We start from the raw sequence: 21807 nt of genomic DNA on the forward strand, positions 1-21807 counted from the left end.
TAACTTACCAAAAAACTTTTAATTTGAGAATAGTTACAACAGTAACAATAATAACAACAACAGCAGAGAAAGGCTGCTCCCATCTCTCCTCCCCCTTATTCTAAGATCGCCCGTTGCGCTTGGTCTTAGACACTCACCACCCCTGCCCGCAGGCAGTGGCACACTGTTTCTGGGCTTGATATTCTTGCTAGTATCTCGGGTACTGCGCACCTCTTGAGGGTGGGGAGCATCGGCATTAGGCAGCAATTTGGAGGGCCCAGCTTTGGGCTCTTCAGAGGCTGATGTGGGGATTGCAGTGGGAGTGACAGTTACGTGCTAGTCAGAGTAGGAATCGCAGGATAGCGCAGATGAATACGTGGCTTGAGCAGTGGTGCAGCAGGGAGGGATTCAAATTCCTGGGGCATTGGAACCGGTACTGGGGGAGGTGGGACCAGTACAAACCGGACGGTCTGCACCTGGGCAGGACCGGAACCAATGTCCTAGGGGGAGTGTTTGCTAGTGCTGTTGGGGAGGAGTTAAACTAATATGGCAGGGGATGGGAACCAATGCAGGGAGACAGAGGGAAACAAAAAAGAGACAAAAGTAAAAGACAGAAAGGAGATGAGTAAAAGTGGAGGGCAGAGAAACCCAAGGCAAAAAACAAAAAGGGCCACTGAATATAAAGGGGCTGCAGGAGGGGTCAAAACTAAAAATCATGGTTTAAAAACTAGGATTAAAACACTCCACCTAAACGCACGCAGCATTCGAAATAAAGTAAATGAGTTGACGGCACAAATCATTAAAAATGGGTATGATTTGGTGGCCATTACAGAAACATGGTTGCAGGGGGGCCAAGACTGGGAATTAAACATACTGGGGTATCTGACGATTCGGAAAGATAGACAAGAAGGGAAAGGAGGTGGGGTAGCTCTGTTAATAAAGGATGATATCAGGGCAGTTGTGAGATACGATATTGGCTCTAATGAACAAAATGTTGAATCATTGTGGGTGGAGATTAGAGATAGTAAGGGGAAAAAGTCACTGGTGGGCGTAGTTTATAGGCCCCCAAATAATAACTTCACGGTGGGGCGGGCAAAAATCAAGGGAATAATGGAGGCATGTGAAAAAGGAACGGCAGTAATCATGGGGGTTTTAACCTACATATCGATTGGTCAAATCAAATCGCACGGGGTAGCCTGGAGGAGGAATTCATAGAATGCATACGGGATTGTTTCTTAGAACAGTATGTTACAGAACCTACAAGGGAGCAAGCTATCTTAGATCTGGTCCTGTGTAATGAGACAGGAAGAATAAACGATCTCCTTGTAAAAGATCGTCTCGGAATGAGTGATCACAGTATGGTTGAATTTGTAATACAGATTGAGGGTGAGGAAGTAGTGTCTCAAACGAGCGTACTATGCTTAAACAAAGGGGACTACAGTGGGACGAGGGCAGAGTTGGCTAAAGTAGACTGGAAACACAGACTAAATGGTGGAACAATTGAGGAACAGTGGAGGACTTTTAAGGAGCTCTTTCATAGTGATCAACAAAAATATATTCCAGTGAAAAAGGGCGGTAAGAGAAGGGATAACCAGCCGTGGATAACCAAGGAAATTAAGGAGAGTATCAAATTTAAAAACCAATGCGTATAAGGTGGCCAAGGTTAGTGGGAAACTAGAAGATTGGGAAAATTTTAAACAACAGCAAAGAATGACTAAGAAAGCAATAAAGAAAGGAAAGATAGATTACGAAGGTAAACTTGCGCAAAACATAAAAACAGATAGTAAAAGCTTTTACAGATATATAAAACGGAAAAGAGTGACTAAAGTAAATGTTGGTCCCTTAGAAGATTAGAAGGGGGATTTAATAATGGGAAATGTGGAAATGGCTGAGACCTTAAACAATTATTTTGCTTCGGTCTTCACAGTGGAAGACACAAAAACCATGCCAAAAATTGCTGGTGACAGGAATGTGGGAAGGGAGGACCTTAAGACAATCACTATCACTAGGGAGGTAGTGCTGGACAGGCTAATGGGACTCAAGGTAGACAAGTCCCCTGGTCCTGATGAAATGCATCCCAGGGTATTAAAAGAGATGGCGGAAGTTATAGCAGATGCATTCGTTATAATCTACCAAAATTCTCTGGACTCTGGGGAGGTACCAGTGGATTGGAAAGCAGCTAATGCAACGCTTCTGTTTAAAAAAGGAGGCAGACAAAAGGCAGGTAACTACAGGCCGGTTAGTTTAACATCTGTAGTGGGGAAAATGCTTGAAACTATCATGAAGGAAGAAATAGCGGGACATCTAGATAGGAATAGTGCAATCAAGCAGATGCAACATGGATTCATGAAGGGGAAATCATGTTTAACTAATTTACTGGAATTCTTTGAGGATATAACATGCATGGTGGATAGAGGTGTACCGATGGGTGTGGTGTATTTAGATTTCCAAAAGGCATTCGATAAGGTGCCACACAAAAGGTTACTGTAGAAGATAAAGGTACGCGGAGTCAGAGGAAATGTATTAGCATGGATAGAGAATTGGCTGGTCAACAGAAAGCAGAGAGTCGGGATAAATGGGTCCTTTTCGGGTTGGAAATCAGTGGTTAGTGGTGTGCCACAGGGATCGGTGCTGGGACCACAACTGTTTGGAAGAGGGGACAGAGTGTAGTGTAACAAAATTTGCAGATGACACTAAGATTAGTGGGAAAGTGGGTTGTGTAGAGGACACAGAGAGGCTGCAAAGAGATTTAGATAGGTTAGGCGAATGGGCTAAGGTTTGGCAGATGGAATACAATGTCGGAAAGTGTGAGGTCATCCACCTTGGGAAACAAAACAGTAAAAGGGAATATTATTTGAATGGGGAGAAATTACAACATGCTGAGGTGCAGAGGGACCTGGGGGTCCTTGTGCATGAATCCCAAAAAGTTAGTTTGCAGGCGCAGCAGGTAATCAGGAAGGCGAATGGAATGTTGGCCTTCATTGCGAGAGGGATGGAGTACATAGAAACATAGAAAATAGGTGCAGGTGTAGGCCATTCGGCCCTTCTAGCCTGCTCCGCCATTCAATGAGTTCATGGCTGAACATGCAACTTCAGTACCCCATTCCTGCTTTCTCACCATACCCCTTGATTCCCCTCGTAGTAAGGACTTCATCTAACTCCTTTTTGAATATATTTAGTGAATTGGCCTCAACAACTTTCGGTGGTAGAGAATTCCACAGGTTCACCACTCTTTGGGTGAAGAAATTCCTCCTCATCTCGGTCCTAAATGGCTTCCCCCTTATCCTTAGACTGTCCCCTGGTTCTGGACTTCCCCAACATTGGGAACATTCTTCCTGCATCTAACCTGTCTAACCTGGTCAGAATTTTAAACGTTTCTATGAGGTCCCCTCTCATTCTTCTGAACTCCAGTGAATACAAGCCCAGTTGATCCAGTCTTTCTTGATAGGTCAGTCCCGCCATCCCGGGAATCAGTCTGGTGAACCTTCGCTGCACTCCCTCAATAGCAAGAATGTCCTTCCTCAGGTTAGGAGACCAAAACTGTACACAATACTCCAGGTGTGGCCTCACCAAGGCCCTGTACAATTGTAGCAACACCTCCCTGCCCCTGTACTCAAATCCCCTCGCTATGAAGGCCAAAATGCCATTTGCTTTCTTAACCGCCTGCTGTACCTGCATGCCAACCTTCAATGACTGATGTACCATGACACCCAGGTCTCTTTGCACCTCCCCTTTTCCTAATCTGTCACCATTCAGATAATAGTCTGTCTCTCTGTTTTTACCACCAAAGTGGATAACCTCACATTTATCCACATTATACTTCATCTGCCATGCATTTGCCCACTCACCTAACCTATCCAAGTCGCTCTGCAGCCTCATAGCATCCTCCTCGCAGCTCACACTGCCACCCAACTTAGTGTCATCCGCAAATTTGGAGATACTACATTTAATCCCCTCGTCTAAATCACTAATGTACAGTGTAAACAGCTGCGGCCCCAGCACAGAACCTTGCGGTACCCCACTAGTCACTGCCTGCCATTCTGAAAAGTCTCCATTTACTCCTACTCTTTGCTTCCTGTCTGACAACCAGTTCTCAATCCATGTCAGCACACTACCCCCAATCCCATGTGCTTTAACTTTGCACATTAATCTCTTGTGTGGGACCTTGTCGAAAGCCTTCTGAAAGTCCAAATATACCACAGCAACTGGTTCTCCCTTGTCCACTCTACTGGAAACATCCTCAAAAAATTCCAGAAGATTTGTCAAGCATGATTTCCCTTTCACAAATCCATGCTGACTTGGACCTATCATATTACCTCTTTCCAAATGCACTGCTATGACATCCTTAATAATTGATTCCATCATTTTACCCACTACCGATGTCAGGCTGACCGGTCTATAATTCCCTGTTTTCTCTCTCCCTCCTTTTTTAAAAAGTGGGGTTACATTGGCTACCCTCCACTCCATAGGAACTGATCCAGAGTCAATGGAATGTTGGAAAATGACTGTCAATGCATCCACTATTTCCAAGGCCACCTCCTTAAGTACTCTGGGATGCAGTCCAGCAGGCCCTGGGGATTTATCGGCTTTCAATCCCATCAATTTCCCTAACACAATTTCCCGACTAATAAGGATTTCCCTCAGTTCCTCCTCCTTACTAGACCCTCCGACCCCTTTTATATCCGGAAGGTTGTTTGTGTCCTCCTCAGTGAATACCGAACCAAAGTACTTGTTCAATTGGTCCGCCATTTCTTTGTTCCCCGTTATGACTTCCCCTGATTCTGACTGCAGGGGACCTACGTTTGTCTTCACTAACCTTTTTCTCTTTACATATCTATCGAATCTTTTGCAATCCGTCTTAATGTTCCCTGCAAGCTTCTTCTCGTACTCCATTTTCCTTGGCCTAATCAAACCCTTTGTCCTCCTCTGCTGAGTTCTAAATTTCTCCCAGTCCCCGGGTTCGCTGCTATTTCTGGCCAATTTGTATGCCACTTCCTTGGCTTTAATGCTATCCCTGATTTCCCGAGATAGCCACGGTTGAGCCACCTTCCCTTTTTTATTTTTACGCCAGACAGGAATGTACAATTGTTGTAGTTCATCCATGCGGTCTCTAAATGTCTGCCATTGCCCATCCACAGTCAACCCCTTCAGTATCATTCGCCAATCTATCCTAGCCAATTCACGCCTCATACCTTCAAAGTTACCCTTCTTTAAGTTCTGGACCATGGTCTCTGAATTAACTGTTTCATTCTCCATCCTAATGCAGAATTCCACCATATTATGGTCACTCTTCCCCAAGGGGCCTCGCACAACGAGATTGCTAATTAATCCTCTCTCATTACACAACACCCAGTCTAAGATGGCCTCCCCCCTAGTTGGTTCCTCGACATATTGGTCTAAAAAACCATCCCTTATGCACTCCAGGAAATCCTCCTCTACCGTATTGCTTCCAGTTTGGTTAACCCAATCTATGTGCATATTAAAGTCACCCATTATAACTGCTACACCTTTATTGCACGCACTCCTAATTTCATGTTTCATGCCCTCCCCAACATCACTACTACTGTTTGGAGGTCTGTACACAACTCCCACTAACGTTTTTTGCCCTTTGATATTCTGCAGCTCTACCCATATAGATTCCACATCATCCAAGCTAATGTCCTTCCAAACTATTGCCTTAATTTGCTCCTTAACCAGCAATGCTACCCCACCTCCTTTTCCTTTTATTCTATCTTTCCTGAATGTTGAATACCCCTGGATGTTGAGTTCCCAGCCCTGATCATCCTGGAGCCACGTCTCCGTAATCCCAATCACATCATATTTGTTAACATCTATTTGCACAGTTAATTCATCCACCTTATTGCGGATACTCCTTGCATTAAGACACAAAGCCTTCAGGCTTGTTTTTTTAACACCCTTTGTCCTTTTAGAATTTTGCTGTACAGTGGCCCTTTTTGTTCTTTGCCTTGGGTTTCTCTGCCCTCCACTTTTCCTCATCTCCTTTCTGTCTTTTGCTTTTGCCTCCTTTTTGTTTCCTTCTGTCTCCCTGCATTGGTTCCCATCCCCCTGCCATATTAGTTTAAATCCTCCCCAACAGCACTAGCAAACACTCCCCCTAGGACATTGTTTCCGGTCCTGCCCAGGTGCAGACCGTCCGGTTTGTACTGGTCCCACCTCCCCCAGAACCGGTTCCAATGCCCCAGGAATTTGAATCCCTCCCTGCTGCACCACTGCTCAAGCCACGTATTCATCTGCGCTATCCTGCGATTCCTACTCTGACGATCATGTGGCACTGGTAGCAATCCCGAGATTACTACTTTTGAGGTCCTACTTTTTAATTTAGCTCCTAGCTCCTTAAATTCGTTTCGTAGGACCTCATCCCTTTTTTTACCTATGTCGTTGGTACCAATGTGCACCACGACAACTGGCTGTTCTCCCTCCCTTTTTAGAATGTCCTGCACCCGCTCCGAGACATCCTTGACCCTTGCACCTGGGAGGCAACATACCATCCTGGAGTCTCGGTTGCGGCCGCAGAAACACCTATCTATTCCCCTCACAATTGAATCCCCTATCACTATCGCTCTCCCACTCTTTTTCCTGCCCTCCTGTGCAACAGAGCCAGCCACGGTGCCATGAACTTGGCTGCTGCTGCCCTCCCCTGATGCGTCATCCCCCTCAACAGTAATCAAAGCGGTGTATCTGTTTTGCAGGGGGATGACCGCAGGGGACCCCTGCACTACCTTCCTTGCACTACTCTTCCTGTTGGTCTTCCATTCCCTATCTGGCTGTGGACCCTTTCCCTGCGGTACGACCAACTCGCTACACGTGATACTCACGTCATTCTCAGCATCATGGATGCTCCAGAGTGAATCCACCCTCAGCTCCAACTCCGCAACGCGGACCGTCAGGAGCTTGAGGTGGATACACTTCCTGCAGATATAGTCGTCAGTGACACCGGTGTCGTCCCTGAGTTCCCACATGGTACAGGAGGAGCATAACACCCGACCGAGCTCTCCTGCCATGACTTAACCCTTAGATACACTTAAATTGGCAACAACAATGTTAAAAGTTACTCACTGATATAGAAGAGAAAAAAGAAAAACTACTCACCAATCACCAGCCAATCACTTACCCTCTTGGCTGTGACGTCACCTTTTGATTTCTTTCTACTTCTTTTTTGCCTTCTCCCTGTAGCTGCACAAGTCCCGCCTTTATAGGCCTCTCCACGCACCTCCTCGACGCTGCTCCCGACTGCCGCCGACGCTGGGCCCCGGACTCCCTGCTGTGCCTTTTATAGGCCTCTCCACGCACCTCCGACGCTGCTCCCGACTGCCGCCGACGGCAAGGAAGTCCTGCTGCAACTGTACAGGGTATTGGTGAGGCCGCACCTGGAGTACTGCGTGCAGTTTTGGTCACCTTACTTAAGGAAGGATATACTAGCTTTGGAGGGGGTACAGAGACGATTCACTCGGCTGATTCCGGAGATGAGGGGGTTACCTTATGATGATAGATTGAGTAGACTGGGTCTTTATTCGTTGGGAGTTCAGAAGGATGAGGGGTGATCTTATAGAAACATTTAAAATAATGAAAGGGATAGACAAGATAGAGGCGGAGAGGTTGTTTCTACTGGTCGGGGAGACTAGAACTAGGGGGCACAGCCTCAAAATACGGGGGAGCCAATTTAAAACCGAGTTGAGAAGGAATTTTTTCTCCCAGAGGGTTGTGAATCTGTGGAATTCTCTGCCCAAGGAAGCAGTTGAGGCTAGCTCATTGAATGTATTCAAGTCACAGACAGATAGATTTTTAACCAATAAGGGAATTAAGGGTTACGGGGAGAGGGCGGGTAAGTGGAGCCGAGTCCACGGCCAGATCAGCCATGATCTTGTTGAATGGCGGAGCAGGCTGGAGGGGCTAGATGGCCTACTCCTGTTCCTAATTCTTATGTTCTTATGTTCTTATTGATTCTGTCAATGGACGCGGAGTGTGGGTGTGTTCCCTTATTGCAGCAGCTAACTCCAACATGCCGTCCCTCATGCACCCCGACAGTGTCCAACGACCTGCAACATTCCCTCCCTCATGGTCATGACGTGGTTTGCACTACCTCTGACATTCCCTCCCTCATGGTCATGACGTGGTTTGCACTACCTCTGACATTCCCTCCCTCATGGTCATGACGTGGTTTGCACTACCTCTGACATTCCCTCCCTTATGGCCTCTACTCCATCATTGATGGTCCTGGATATCATTCCCATTTCTCATGTCATTGCTGTTATTTCTCCCGACAGTCTCGCTACCTCATCACTCACCCCACTGATGTTGTCCAGGAGTGATCAGGTAAGGTCAATGCTCTCCGCACTCAATTACATCATCTGAGCCACATCTGTTAGATCCTGCACCTCAGGAGCACATGGTTGAGCTCTCCTTCCCCTCCTCCCCACAGGTGTGGCTCGCAACCAAACACTGGAACCCGCAACCTTGGAAGGTTGGGCCCTGGGTGTGCCTCGCTGCACTCCGCTACTGGGACCTGCAACCTCGGGAGGTGTGAAATCATGGAATGTCCCACCAGCACTCAACCACTAATCACGGAAGGGGCTGTCACCTCCATGAGCGGCACCTCCTCCATATTCAGTACATCAGTGGGAGCTTCATCCAGCTCCATCCCCTCCCTCTCATGTTGGTCTGGAGGGCTGGATTGGAAGATGTTCTCCTCTTCAGGCTCATCCTCATCTGAATCTTCTGCATTGTCAGGGTTGGCCTCAAGTTCTGCAAAATATAACAGAACAGTCAAATGGTTAACAGCAGAGGAGAGGGCAGGGTGGGTGGCATGTGTAGGCTCACACAGCGCAGGCTGATTTGGAGGACCATGATGAATTTGCAGGACTTACCCTCTCCCTCGAGTGTGGGCCCAGCTTGTGCAGTACTGATTGTTTTTTTCCAGGCAGGACCCATCAAAGCAGCGACCCTTTCTGCCAACGGTGTCAGTGGGTGCAGATTTGCCGGGCCTCCTCCTGTTCGAGTTCTTTCCGTTTGTTGTGTGCCACCTTCCTCTGCAAAGATGAAAATGTAACTTTTTTTAAGAGAGGGTGTCTTTCTGCTGGGTGGGACATACAGATGGTCACATTTACAATTGCAATTCCATTGAATAAATGAAAATATTACTTACACTAACTACTTGACCAAGGTCTTGCCATTTCTTTTTACACTGACCTCCAGAGCTCGGGGTGGTCACCATTGTACAGTAATCTTCTGCAACTTGGTTCCAGCGTTTCTTCATTTCTTTGGGTGGAACTTTTATGTGACCTCTGCTGGTGCCCAGCTCCTGCCATCTGGCCTCAATCACAGTAACTAGTGCCTCCACTTCTTCCTGTAAGAAATTATTGGTCCTTGCTCCAGGTTGCATCTTGTATTTCTCCAGCTCTGATTTTCCCAATGTTCTCACAGCACTCCTTCTCACACACACAACTGGCTCTTTAAAAATGGCAAATTGCCAAATCTGAGCTATACTGAGCATGCGCGTCCATTGGGACGTCAAAAACTTAACTATTTTTTCCCCGCGCATGCGCATCAGGTGCAGCTTTGTTTTTGGCACATACAGCAGGCTCAACCCTCCCTGGTGACTGGACACGCTGCGTGCCGCCAAATTTGAATTATACATACTTTGGCAAAACATTTCTGGTGCATTTCTAGTCTGGAAAAACAGGCGTAACTCTGGCAATACGCCAGAAAACAGGCTTGGGGAAAATTGAGCCCATAAAGCCCAATTTTGAGACACTCCATTGGTGATGTGGAGTAAAGCATGAATTTACGAGAACCCATTTGCCCTTTCAGGTGGATGCAAAAGATACTTTGGTGCTGTTCAAAGAAGAGCATGAGCGTTCACCAGTGTTCTGGCCAACATTTATCCCTCAATCACCATCACTAAATACAAATCTGAGCTTTCAAATAAAGCAGGCAATGTGGCCTGCCACAAAACAAAGGTATCATGAATGCTTCTTCGATACTGTGCATTTTCTTGTGATACTATCTTACATTCTGATGTTTCTAACATAACCTGAAGCTCTTTCTGTTCATGCAGTCAATGGAATTGATGTGAGGAACTCTAATGTGAACACAGGTGCCATCTGCCACATCCTGAAGTCTTGGGAGCCATGTTGGAAAACAAATACAACAGAGATGCATGTTTCACCAGATTTACTACAGAATATGTCATTAGGATACTAAAGCAAAGATTCAACTGTTTGGATTACTCAGGCTGGTGGTGGTGGGGGGAGGGAGGCAGGGGGTGCGGGGGCGAAAGAGAAGAGGAGCAGAATCCTCTGTACCGAACTAAAATGTTGAAAGTAATCATTGTATTGCAAAGTTATGCAGGACTAAGAGGAGTAAACATGCAGCAGGATGAAGAGAAGGCCCATAGTGCAGTAGCAGCAGGAAGATGAAGAAGAGTTGGAGGATGACAAAAGAGAGAGAAAAAGAAGGTGCCTATGGTGCAGCCAGGAAGATTGGTGAGGCAGCCACTTCCATTCACTCCATCTCAATTGCCATTCTGCACTGTCCTACAATTGTTATTACTTTAGCATGGCCCTTCTCAACAAAAGCAGTACACATTACAGATAAATAAACTACTCAAAATTTATATGGTGATATTTACATAAAGTGGTACTCCTTGTTCAAGGCACACTTCTCTTTGATAACTAACAGACTAACCTGCTACACATTTAAGTGCTCGCTGAGTGAGAGGTGGAAGGGTGGTGGCAGGCTGCTGTTGTGCATTATGGAGCTTCAAGGGAGCTGCTATTGTACTTTTGTGTGTGGGCTTCCATCACCAACACCAGTACTTCTTCAGGGGGTGGGCTATGTAATTAGTCTGAATTGTCAGCCTCAGAGACAGAGTTCATTGGAGAAAATGTGTCTGCTCTTCGTCCTGATCTCTAGGCCTCCTTGCAGATAGCCATAGGTTTCTCCGTACTCTATAGCAATGCAGTTGTGTAAATCTCTCACACAAAAGGTACACTGCTACACATTCCCCAATAATTCCTCCAGAGAGTTCAGCACCAGTTCAAAAATGCCACTGACTGATCAACTCCCTTCTGAAGATTGACCCAGTAGTGTATTAATTCCTTGTCCATAGAGCAGAGGGATGTCTTGGGTTGCGTCTCTGGGCAACTGCTTACCGTTCCTTGGTTGCTACACACTCTTGCTGTTCCTCACATGTAATTGATAAATACCTGGTGCTTCCGCCTCAAATTCACTATGTATATTTCCCAAGGCCCTTGGAACTGTGATGGTGCTTGATACAGGTGGAGCATGTGACACAACCTACTGTGAAGTGTTCAGATCCTGAATGTCATCAGCTAGTACTGCTTTAACTTGGGAAGACCATATAGGAATAGAAAGGGATGCATTACAAAGATTTTAGGATAAAATGGTTGCCAAGAAAGGTGCGATGCAAATATCTAGTCATGTTATGTTGTGCTACTTTTGTGCAATGTATGCCTGTGTTACTGGACGAGAGAATAAGGGGATCAAAAAGATTAATAAAAGGAGCATATTTGCTGGGCAGTGGAAGCATAATTCCAAATTCTCCCACCCTACTACTTCCACAGACTCCTGAACAAAAATGCTAAGAGCCATTTCTTGAAATCTCGACAGCTCCTTCAAATGAGAAGGTCCCCTGCCAGTGCATTTGTGCTCACAGTAGTTGTGAGCAGCCTTCTCCTGGAAACACATACAAAACATTGAGGTAACAGAATTTGGCAGCACACCAGACATAGCCAATCCCCATACCTCTTCATGTGAATGCATTCCAATGCAAATCATGTATAATCATTATTTTTCCTCTCAAGATGCATTACTTCACACTTCTCTACAGTAAATGTCATCTGCTATCTGTTTGCCTATTCCACTAATCTGTATGTCCTCCGAAAGACTTTCTTCTTAATTGGCAATTGCTCCATTTTTGCATCATCAGCAAATTTCAGTATCATGCGCCCTATAGCCAGGTCCTAATCATGCATATAATTTCTGGTGGCAGTGATTGTTCAGAGCACACCTTTCAACATTTGTGTGTCACGGTGCAAGTTTTTTGTATGTCCCAGAAAAATTGTTATTTTCAGATTTTCAGCAATGACAGAGGGTGTAGAAAAGGGAAAATACATCTGTTCTATTGCATTCTACCTTCCTAAGGGTGCTGCAGATCAGTCTTGACTTGTAACATGTGTACATTCTGTAATGTGGTGGGTATACTTACTTTGGCATTACAATGGAGGCAAAGAGAAATGTGGGGAAAAACTGCTCTCTTGAAGGTGGCACCTTTGAGATTCTGCTACAGGAGGTGCAACAAGAGAAGGCGGCCTTCACTGAAGGTCAAGGTCCCCACCTTTCAAAGCAGACATGCGAGTTGCTTGGACAGAGGTTGCCACGTGAGTGTATGCACTCTCTCAAGCTATTTGTTCACAGTAGCCAGGAGCAGCTGTCACCTAGAAGTACATACAAGGCATCCAGGGAATCCAGACTGTAACAGCTGCTCACTAATACTATTAAGCAAATGACCTGGAAAACGGTATTGAAAAGGGCCAATTATCGCCACATTCCCCCACCAAAGGGATTTTGCAGCCAAACAAAAAGCATTTCATTCCCTCATCGGATTTCTTCCCCCAAGTCAACTGTGATACTAAAATTAGGAGGATCGTCAAGCCTTACAAAATTCAGTGAAGCCAATTCTCCCCACTGCAGGCACGAAATCAGGTTATAGTTTGCACTTGGCAGAGTTCAGAGGAAAACTTGCTGATGTATGCAGATAAATTCTGCAAACTGCATATGCTCTGATTGTGCCGGTGTGGTTGGAAAGCAAAAATGTAGAAAGTGAATTTGAAGGACAGAGGAAACAAAGGCTAGAAAGTAGTCAACAAGGAGGTCTGACTGTACTAAATGGTATATACTTCAATACAAGGAGTATAGCAAATAAGGCAGGTGAGCTGAGAGCACAGGTAGACACCTGGGAGTATGATATTATAGCTATTACAGAGACATGGCTAAAAGAGGGGCAGGTATGGCAGCTCAACATTCCTGGTTACAGGATTTTCAGACATGATAGAGGGGAGGGGTCGCTGTAGTGATTAAAGAAACTATTACTGCGGTGAATAGGGGTGATATGTTAGAGGGAACATCAAGTGAGGCCATATGGGTCGAACTGAAAACCAAAAAGGGTCGATCACACTGCTGGGCACATACTACAGATCCCCAAACAGTAGGAGGGAGATAGAAGAGCAAATGTGTAGGCACATTTCTGAGAAGTGCAAAAACTATAGGGCAGTAATAGTAGAGGATTTCAACTACCTGAATATTAACTGGGACAATATTAGTGTGAAGGGTATAGTGGGTGCGGAATTCCTAAAATGCATTCAAGAGAACTTCTTTAGCCAGTATGTAGCAAGCCCAACACAAGAGGGGGCGGTTCTGGATTTAGTTTTAGGGAATGAAGCTGGGCAGGTTGAAGGGGTATCAGTGGGATACCATTTAGGTGCTAGTGACTATGATTCAGTTAGATTTAAGGTAGTTATGGAAAAGGACAAGGATAGTCCAGGAAGAAAAGTTCTAAATTAGGGAAAGGTCAACTTTGCTAAGCTGAGAGGTGATTTGGCTATAGTGAACTGGAAACAGTTACTTGAAGGTAAATCAGTGTCAGAGCAGTGGGAGGCATTCAAGGAGATCCGGAGGGTTCAGGCCAAATATGTGCTCTTAAAGTAAAAGGGTGGGACTAACAAATCTAGAGCCCCCTGGATGTATAGGGACGTATAGGGACATATAGAGTAGGATAAAGAAAAAAAGGGAAGCTTGTGACAGATACCGAGGACTAAATACTGCAGAATCTCCAGAGGAGTATAGAAAGTCCAGGGGTGAAATTAAAAAGGATATTAGGAAAGCAAAGAGAGAGCATGAAAAATTCTTGGCAAGTAAAATCAAGGAAAACCCCAAAACATTTTATAAATAAATTAAGAGTAAGAGGATAATTAAAGAGACCATGAGGGTAATCTGTGTGTGGAGGCAGAAAATGTGGGTATAGTTCTTAATGAATACTTTGCGTCTGTTTTCACAAAAGAGCGGGGTGATGCAGACACTGCTACTGAAGAGGAGGAGTGTGAAATATTAGATGAAATAAACAGTGAAAGTGGAGGTATTAAGAGGTTTAGCACCTTTGAAAGTAGCTAAGTCCCCAGGCCCGGATCAAATATATCCCACGTTGTTAAGCGAATAAAAAGATGAAATAGCAGAGGCTTTGACCATCATTTTCCAATCCTCACTGGCTTCAGGTGTGGTGCCAGAGGACTGGACGACTGCTAATGAGGTATCTTTGTTTAAGAAGGGAGAAAGGGATAGACCGAGTAATTCCAGGCCAGTCAGCCTTACCTCAGTGGTGGGAAAATTATTGGAAAAAATTCTGAAGGACAGGATAAATCTTCATTTCGAAAGACACGAATTAATCAAGGACAGTCAGCATGGGTTTGTTAAGGGAAGGTCGTGTCTGACTAACTTGAGTGAATTTCGAGAGGAGGTAACCAGAAGGGTCGATGAGGGTAGTGCGTATGATGTGGTGTATATAGATTTTAGCAAAGCTTTTGATAAAGTTCCACATGGCAGACTGGTCACAAATGTAAAGGCCCATGGGATCCAGGGCAAAGTTGGATTCAAAATTGACTCAAAGGCAGGAAGCAAAGGGTAATGGTTGATGGATGTTTTTGTGACTGGAAGGATGTTTCCAGTGGGGTTCCGCAGGGCTCAGTATTAGGTCCCTTGCTTTCTGTGGTATACATCAATGAACTAGACTTGAAGATAGGGGGTATGACTAAGAAGTTTGCAGATGATACTAAAATTGGCTGTTTGGTTGATAACGAAGAAAGCTATAGACTGCAGGAAGATATAAATCAACTGGTCAGGTGGGCAGAACAGTGGAAAATGGAATTTATTGCAGAGAAGTGTGAGGTAATGCGTTTGGGGAAGGCTAACAAAGAAAGGGAATACACATTAAATGGCAGGACACTGAGCAGTGCAGAGGAACAGAGGGACCTGGGAGTGCAGGTCCACAGATCCCTGAAGGTAGCAGGCCAGGTAAATAAGGGGGTTAAGAAGGCATACGGAATACTTGCCTTTATAGCCGAGGCATAGAATACAAGAGCAGGGAGGATTATGCTTGAACTGTACAAAACACTGGTTAGGCCACAGCTGGAGTACAGCGTGCAGTTCTGGTCACCACATTGCAGGAAGGACGCGATTGCACTGGAGAGGGTACAGAGGAGATTTACGAGGATGTTGCCAGGAGTGGAGAATCTTAGCTTTGAGGACAGATTGGATAGGCTGGGTTTGTTCTTCTTGGAACAGAGGAGGCTGAGGGGAGAGCTCACTGAGGTGTATAAATTATGAGGGGCCTAGATATAGTGGATAGCAAGGGCCTATTTCCCTTAGCAGAGGGGTCAACAACCAGGGGGCATGAATTTGAAGTAATTGGTAGCAGGTTTAAGAGGGGATTTGAGGGGAAATTTCTTCATGCAGAGGGTTGTGGGGGCTCTGGAACTCACTGCCTGAAAGGGTGGTAGAGGCAGAAACCCTCACCACATTTTAAAAGTACTTGGATGAGCACTTGAAGTGCTGTAACCTGCAGGGTTATGCACCTGGAGCTGGAAAGTGGGACTCAGCTGGATAGCCTCTTGTTGGCCGGCATGGACACGATGGGCCAAAATGGCCTCCTTCGGTGTTGTAAACATCTATGATTCAATGGTTCTAACTCCTTTCAACTGTTCTGGGGAAAAATGTCCAGTTGAAAACTAAGCTTTTGAGATGGGTGGAGGCCTTGACGTAAAAACTTGAATAAAAGGTATTAAAAGACAAAGATATGCGGCTAGATCCTCCACTTTTTTTGCATGTTGAATGCCCATTTTACCGCTGAAATGACATAGAACGCCCAGATATCGTCCATTTTGGCACAAAATGGAAACTGACGGGCATTTTTAGGAAACTTATTGCCGAGCGTTACTTTCCCCATGGGCAAAATTAATGCCCATAATATCGCCCAGAGTTAATTTCCGCACTGATTTAACGCTGAGATTCAATAATACCGCCCGCCCGCTTTTTTTTGTAGTCGTAAAGAGCATATTTACTGAAACCAACGGCCATGAGATCGCCCAGCGTCACTTTCACCACCTCGCACACATCTTGCCCACAATATCGCTCGCCCAAAAAACGCTCAGAAAAAGTGGAACTAACCGGAACTACTCACAGCGGTATGGACGCAATGTTCTACATCACATGTCGCGTCCTTTAAAAGGCTGCTGTGCTTCAACCTCGGGGGAGTTCGGATGTACTCTGGAGGTCGTTGGAGTTGATGTGAACATCTCTACAAACATCTTGACCATTCTGTGACCGATTAAAATTGAATAGATGTCTTCATCGGGACATTCCTTATTTGCAATCAACTGGTGGAAAACAGAGAGCTACTACAATGGGGCCTGTCCTTTCTCACCCTCTCTTGGTGACCAATTACATGCAGCAGACTAGAGATCGCCGAAGGTACTCTCCACTGCATTATGTGCCCAATGTAAGACGTGACAGACTAATGAGGAGGACCAGACGTTATACCCTCTGCAAGGAGAAGCATTCTTACCTCGACTTGCCCGACACCACCTCCCTTCAGAGACTATGCTTCCACAAAGGGGTTATCTCTGAAGTATGCCAGCTGATAAGGGCAGATCTGCAGCCTGCCAGCACCATCAGTACTGCACTGTCCGTCGAGGCCAAAGTCACTGCGGCGCTGTCGTTCTACGCCTCGGGTTCTTTTCAGGCCACAGCTGGAGATATTTGCGGACTGTCTCAGCGTGCCACACATCGCTGCATTAAACAGGTCACTGAAGCCCTGTATGCATGCAGTAAGGACTTGATCAGCTTCCCTATGACCAGGGAGGCACAAGAGTGAGAGGGCTCTAGGATTCTCCAGAATTGCAAACTTCCCCAAGGTGCAGAGGGCAATAGACTGTACGCACATCGCGATGCGGGCACCTTTTCAGGATGCAGAGGTTTTCAGGAACCGCAAGAGATTCCACTCTATCAATGTCCAACTGGTTGTCGACCACCAGCAAATTATACTGGTAGTGAATGCTCAATTTATGGGCAGCATCCATGATGCTCACATCCTGTGTGAGAGCACTGTATCTGACTTGTTTAACAATCAGCCACAAGGTCAATGCTGGATGCTTGGTGACAAAGGATATGGCCTCGCCACCTGGCTGATGACCCCCCCCCTGTGTGACACCCACACCGAGACCGAGAGGCGATACAACGAGAGCCACAGAGCAACTCGCAATATCGTGGAGAAAACCACAGGAGTGCTGAAGCAGCGCTTTAGATGCCTGGACCATTCAGGAGGCGAGCTCCAATACCACCCTGAGCAGGTAGCTCAATTCGTGGTGGTGTGCTCCATGCTGCACAACTTGGTTATCAGGAGGGGACAAGAATTGCCTGATGAGTCTGACAGTCCACTCACCAGAGAGAGGAAGAGGAGGAGGCGGATGCTGACCTCGGCCCAGACAATCAGGCTGACACTGAAGCCATGCCCCCGCCCCCTTTAAAATATGTAAATTTATTTTTCAATTTTTTCTTTGTTTTAAATAATTAATTAAATTCCATTTTGATTAGTTTTAAATGTAATGATTTTTAAAAATTTATCTTCAGTGCTTACAAGTATGAATGGGAATACCCCTACTCTGATAGGTTGGGCCGACCCACGTGATCCCAGTGATGTATACGAAGCGCATATGTTGTTGGGATACGTGGGTCTCTCCGCAGGCCTTCACATAGAGGCCCAGGACCAGAAGTCTCCAAAACTCCAGGAACAACAGGTACGTTCAGAGAAATGTTTGCGGTCAGAGGCATCCACTCGCAGGAAACCTCAGACTGCAAATTCTGGGCCATAATTTTATTTGTAAAAAGAATCAAGTTGTTTTGAAATGTGCAACTTTTTCATATCTTAATTTTGTTAAAAACTATCTATTAAAGATGCATTCACTGGAAAATAAAATGAAAATGGAATGTCTCCAATGAAACTTGCCCCCAGTACTTCCAAATCGCAATCAGACTTTTGTGTGAACTGCACATTTGCTGCATTTTTCATGTTTGTCTGCATATTTTCTGTAAATACACCAGTGTGAATGCACCAAGCAAATAAAAGGTAAAAACATATAACTGTTTACGAATAGTATGCATAAAAACCATACATTTCATGTTTACTCACTGGTTGTGTTTTTTCTCAATCCACACTTTTTTCCCCCTTCATCCTCTACTATCATTTCTTTCATTTTGCCTTTTATTTTTCTGCTAATTCTCCTCAGATCTCTTTGGGCTCGTAAGGCCAGTAACCCAGGTTAAACAACATGGCTGCGACAGAAAAATGGCTACTGAGAATTTCTAAGAAAACTGTGAGATTGTGAATTCTCTCAAAAAATCTCAGTGGCTATTTTAGTAGTAGGGATAGGAGCATGGCATCAGTAAATCTGAATGTAGAGCCCAAATTATGGATCAGGGTTGTTACATCAATGAATTATTGGCCCTGAAATTCCGGTTTGGCCTTCCCGTGGGCATTTTAGAGAAAACATACGCACCTACCTTAAGCTGGTGCCCACGTTGGACTTTCCAATGCTGTGGCCTCCTTCGACTGCGATTCGCAGCGCGTGCACGTTGACGCATGTGCAGGCCTCAAGCTGGAGTCACATGGCTCTGGGCAGCCAATCAGGTAAGGTATCATAGTAATAGGAGTTCCGCAGGGTCCTAAACTCCTATTACTATGATTGTGATAGAGCCCGAAACACAGCCCCAAACACCCAAAACATTAATAAAAATTAGAAAATAATTACACTACATTCATTTAAATTAAAGTTCTTAATGTATTAAAAAAAAATTCCCGATTTTTAAAAAAGTTTTTTAAAATAAACTTACCGTTTGTGGGGAAGGTTTTTAATGATAAAATATATTTTAATAATTTTTTTTTATATGTTTGTGTTTTTTAAAACACTTGTGCCTGCAAAAGTAGGCTATGCGCCGGCTTTTTCAGGCGCAAGATTTTTGAGGACATTTGTAAGCGTAAATATCGTAAATTTCCACTTACAAGTGTCCTCGCTCCCAATCTGGCTACTATCTGTCAAGCCAGAAATTTAACAGATCGGAAATGCCAGTTTCCAGCGCATGTGCATTGCGCGTTGGAAACCGACATTTCCAATGCCTTCCCGTGTCCACAGGGACTCTGTACAGACTCGGGGAGGCCGGCATTTTAAGGCCACTGTAACCACAGCAAATCAGGAAAACCAGAATATAAGCCTGAGTGCTCAGCAGTAACACTCTCACCTTGAAGTCAGAAGGTGATGGGTCTAAGAACATAAGAACATAAGAATTAGGAACAGGAGTAGGCCATCTAGCCCCTCGAGCCTGCTCCGCCATTCAATAAGATCATGGTTGATCTGGCCGTGGACTCAGCTCCACTTACCCGCCCGCTCCCCGTAACCCTTAATTCCCTTATTGGTTAAAAATCTATCAATCTGTGATTTGAATACATTCAATGAGCTAGCCTCAACTGCTTCCTTGGGCAGAGAATTCCACAGATTCACAACCCTCTGGGAGAAGAAATTCCTTCTCAACTCGGTATTAAATTGGCTCCCCCGTATTTTGAGGCTGTGCCCCCTAGTTCTAGTCTCCCCGACCAGTGGTAACAACCTCTCTGCCTCGATCTTGTCTATCCATTTCATTATTTTAAATGTTTCTATAAGATCACCCCTCATCCTTCTGAACTCCAACGAGTAAAGACCTAGTCTACTCAATCTATCATCATAAAGTAACCCCCTCATCTCCGGAATCAGCCTAGTGAAGTGTCTCTGTACCCCCTCCAAAGCCAGTATATCCTTCCTTAAGTAAGGTGACCAAAACTGCACGCAGTACTCCAGGTGCGGCCTCACTAATACCCTATACAGTTGCAGAAGGACCTCCCTGCTTTTGTACTCCATCCCTCTCGCAATGAAGGCCAACATTCCATTCGCCTTCCTACTGCACCTGCAAACTAACTTTTTGGGATTCATGCACAAGGACCCCCAGGTCCCTCTGCACCGCAGCATGTTGTAGTTTCTCCCCATTCAAATAATATTCCCTTTTACTGTTTTTTTTTCCCAAGGTGGGTGACCTCACATTTTCCGACATTGTATTCCATCTGCCAAACCTTAGCCCATTCGCTTAACCTATTTAAATCTCTTTGCAGCCTCTCTGTGTCCTCTACACAACCCGCTTTCCCACTAATCTTAGTGTCATCTGCAAAATTTGTTACTCTACACTCTGTCCCCTCTTTTAGGTCATCTATGTATATTGTAAACAGTTGTGGTCCCAGCCCCACTCGAGACTCAAGCATAGAATTTAGACTGGCACTTCAGTGAAGTAGAGAGGTGCCGCCTTTCTGATGTGATGCTAAATTGAGGCCTGTGCACCAAAAGATCCCATGCCATTATTCGAAGATGAGCAGGGGAGTTCTCTCTGTGTCCGAGCCAACATTTATCCTTCAATCAACATCACTGAAGGCAGATTATCTGGTCTTTATCAAATTACTGCTTGTGGGACCTTACTGTGCACAATTTTGGTTGCTGCATTTGCCTACATTACAACAGTGACTACACTTTAAAATTACTTCCAAGGTCGATAGATTTTGGGGCACTAAGGGAATCAAGGGATACAGGGATAGGGCGGGAAAGTGAAGTTGACAAAGAAGTTCAGCCATGATCTTATTGAGTGGCGGAGCAGGCTAGAGGATCCGCATGGCCTATTCCTGCACCTAGTTCTTATGTTCATTAGCTGTGAAGCACTTGGGGATATCAGGGCATGAAAGGCACTACAAATGCAAGTTCTATCTTTCTCCATTGGGGTTAATTGGATGAGCAATAGAAGTGAAAGAAAGAATGACTATGATTTAAATGTTTACCGGAGAAAGTGGGTAAACACACAATCAAATAATATATTTACAACTTCATGGATTGTCAAAACCAACCAGCCATTGAAGAGTACAACAGTGTAAACTATTTTTTTTTTTACTCGTATTGAAAAAGTGATCATACAAATGCTTTGAAGATCTTTTTGTGCTTTGCAGTAAATCACACCAATTACACAAATAGTCAAGATTGAGCAAAATACAAAATTTAATGGAGGCTTTAAAATGTAATGTGTAACTTATTCCTTACTTCTATCAAGTTATTTAGAGTACGCAAAAGGCAAATTACAGGATATTTATTTGAGAAGATGCTGAATCTTACCAAACTCAAATCCACTGAAGTCTAGTGTAATCTGTAGATATATCTTACAATTAAAATCCCATCCATATTATTGCAACTTCCGTATCACCATGTCACACCTATATGGAAGAAAATAAATGGGCACCAATGAATATTAAGCATCCACAATAATACAGACAACTTCCAGTAGAGCTACAACACCGGCATCTATCCGACAAAGTGGAAAACTGCCCAGGTATGTCCTGTCCACAAAAAGCAGGACAAATCCAATCCGGCCAATTACTGCCCCATCAGTCTACTCTCAATCATCAGCAGTGTGATGGAAGGTGTCGTCAACTGTGCTATCAAGCAGCGCTTACTCACCAATAACCTGCTCACCGATGCCCAGTTTGGGTACCGCCAGGACCATTCAGCTTGAGACCTCATTAGACTTGGTCCAAACATGGACAAAAGAGCTGAATTCCAGAGGTGAGGTGAGAGTGACTGCCCTTAACATCAAGGCAGCATTTGACATTTGACCAAGTGT

The 21807-nt window shown here is 44.9% G+C and overlaps 1 protein-coding gene across 12 annotated transcripts in view; it reads right to left on the minus strand.

The window, feature by feature from the left end:
* The window catches only part of stk33 (serine/threonine kinase 33), a 220948-nt gene that overhangs the window by 121987 nt on the left and 77154 nt on the right, over window positions 1-21807 (minus strand). For 8 of the 12 annotated variants that reach the window (XM_070899944.1, XM_070899943.1, XM_070899941.1 and 5 more), the window contains one exon: window positions 21303-21400. The exons of 1 other annotated variant lie outside the window; for it this stretch is intronic. The gene's annotated coding sequence lies outside the window, so the exon portion shown is untranslated. Of the gene's footprint in view, window positions 1-16249; window positions 16387-18627; window positions 18710-21302; window positions 21401-21807 lie in introns of those variants that run through there. 3 more of the 12 variants (XM_070899942.1, XM_070899952.1, XM_070899953.1) reach the window with 3 other exon arrangements.

The sequence above is a fragment of the Pristiophorus japonicus genome, chromosome 14 (assembly GCF_044704955.1).
Source record: "Pristiophorus japonicus isolate sPriJap1 chromosome 14, sPriJap1.hap1, whole genome shotgun sequence".
In the NCBI taxonomy this organism is placed as follows: domain Eukaryota; kingdom Metazoa; phylum Chordata; class Chondrichthyes; family Pristiophoridae; genus Pristiophorus; species Pristiophorus japonicus.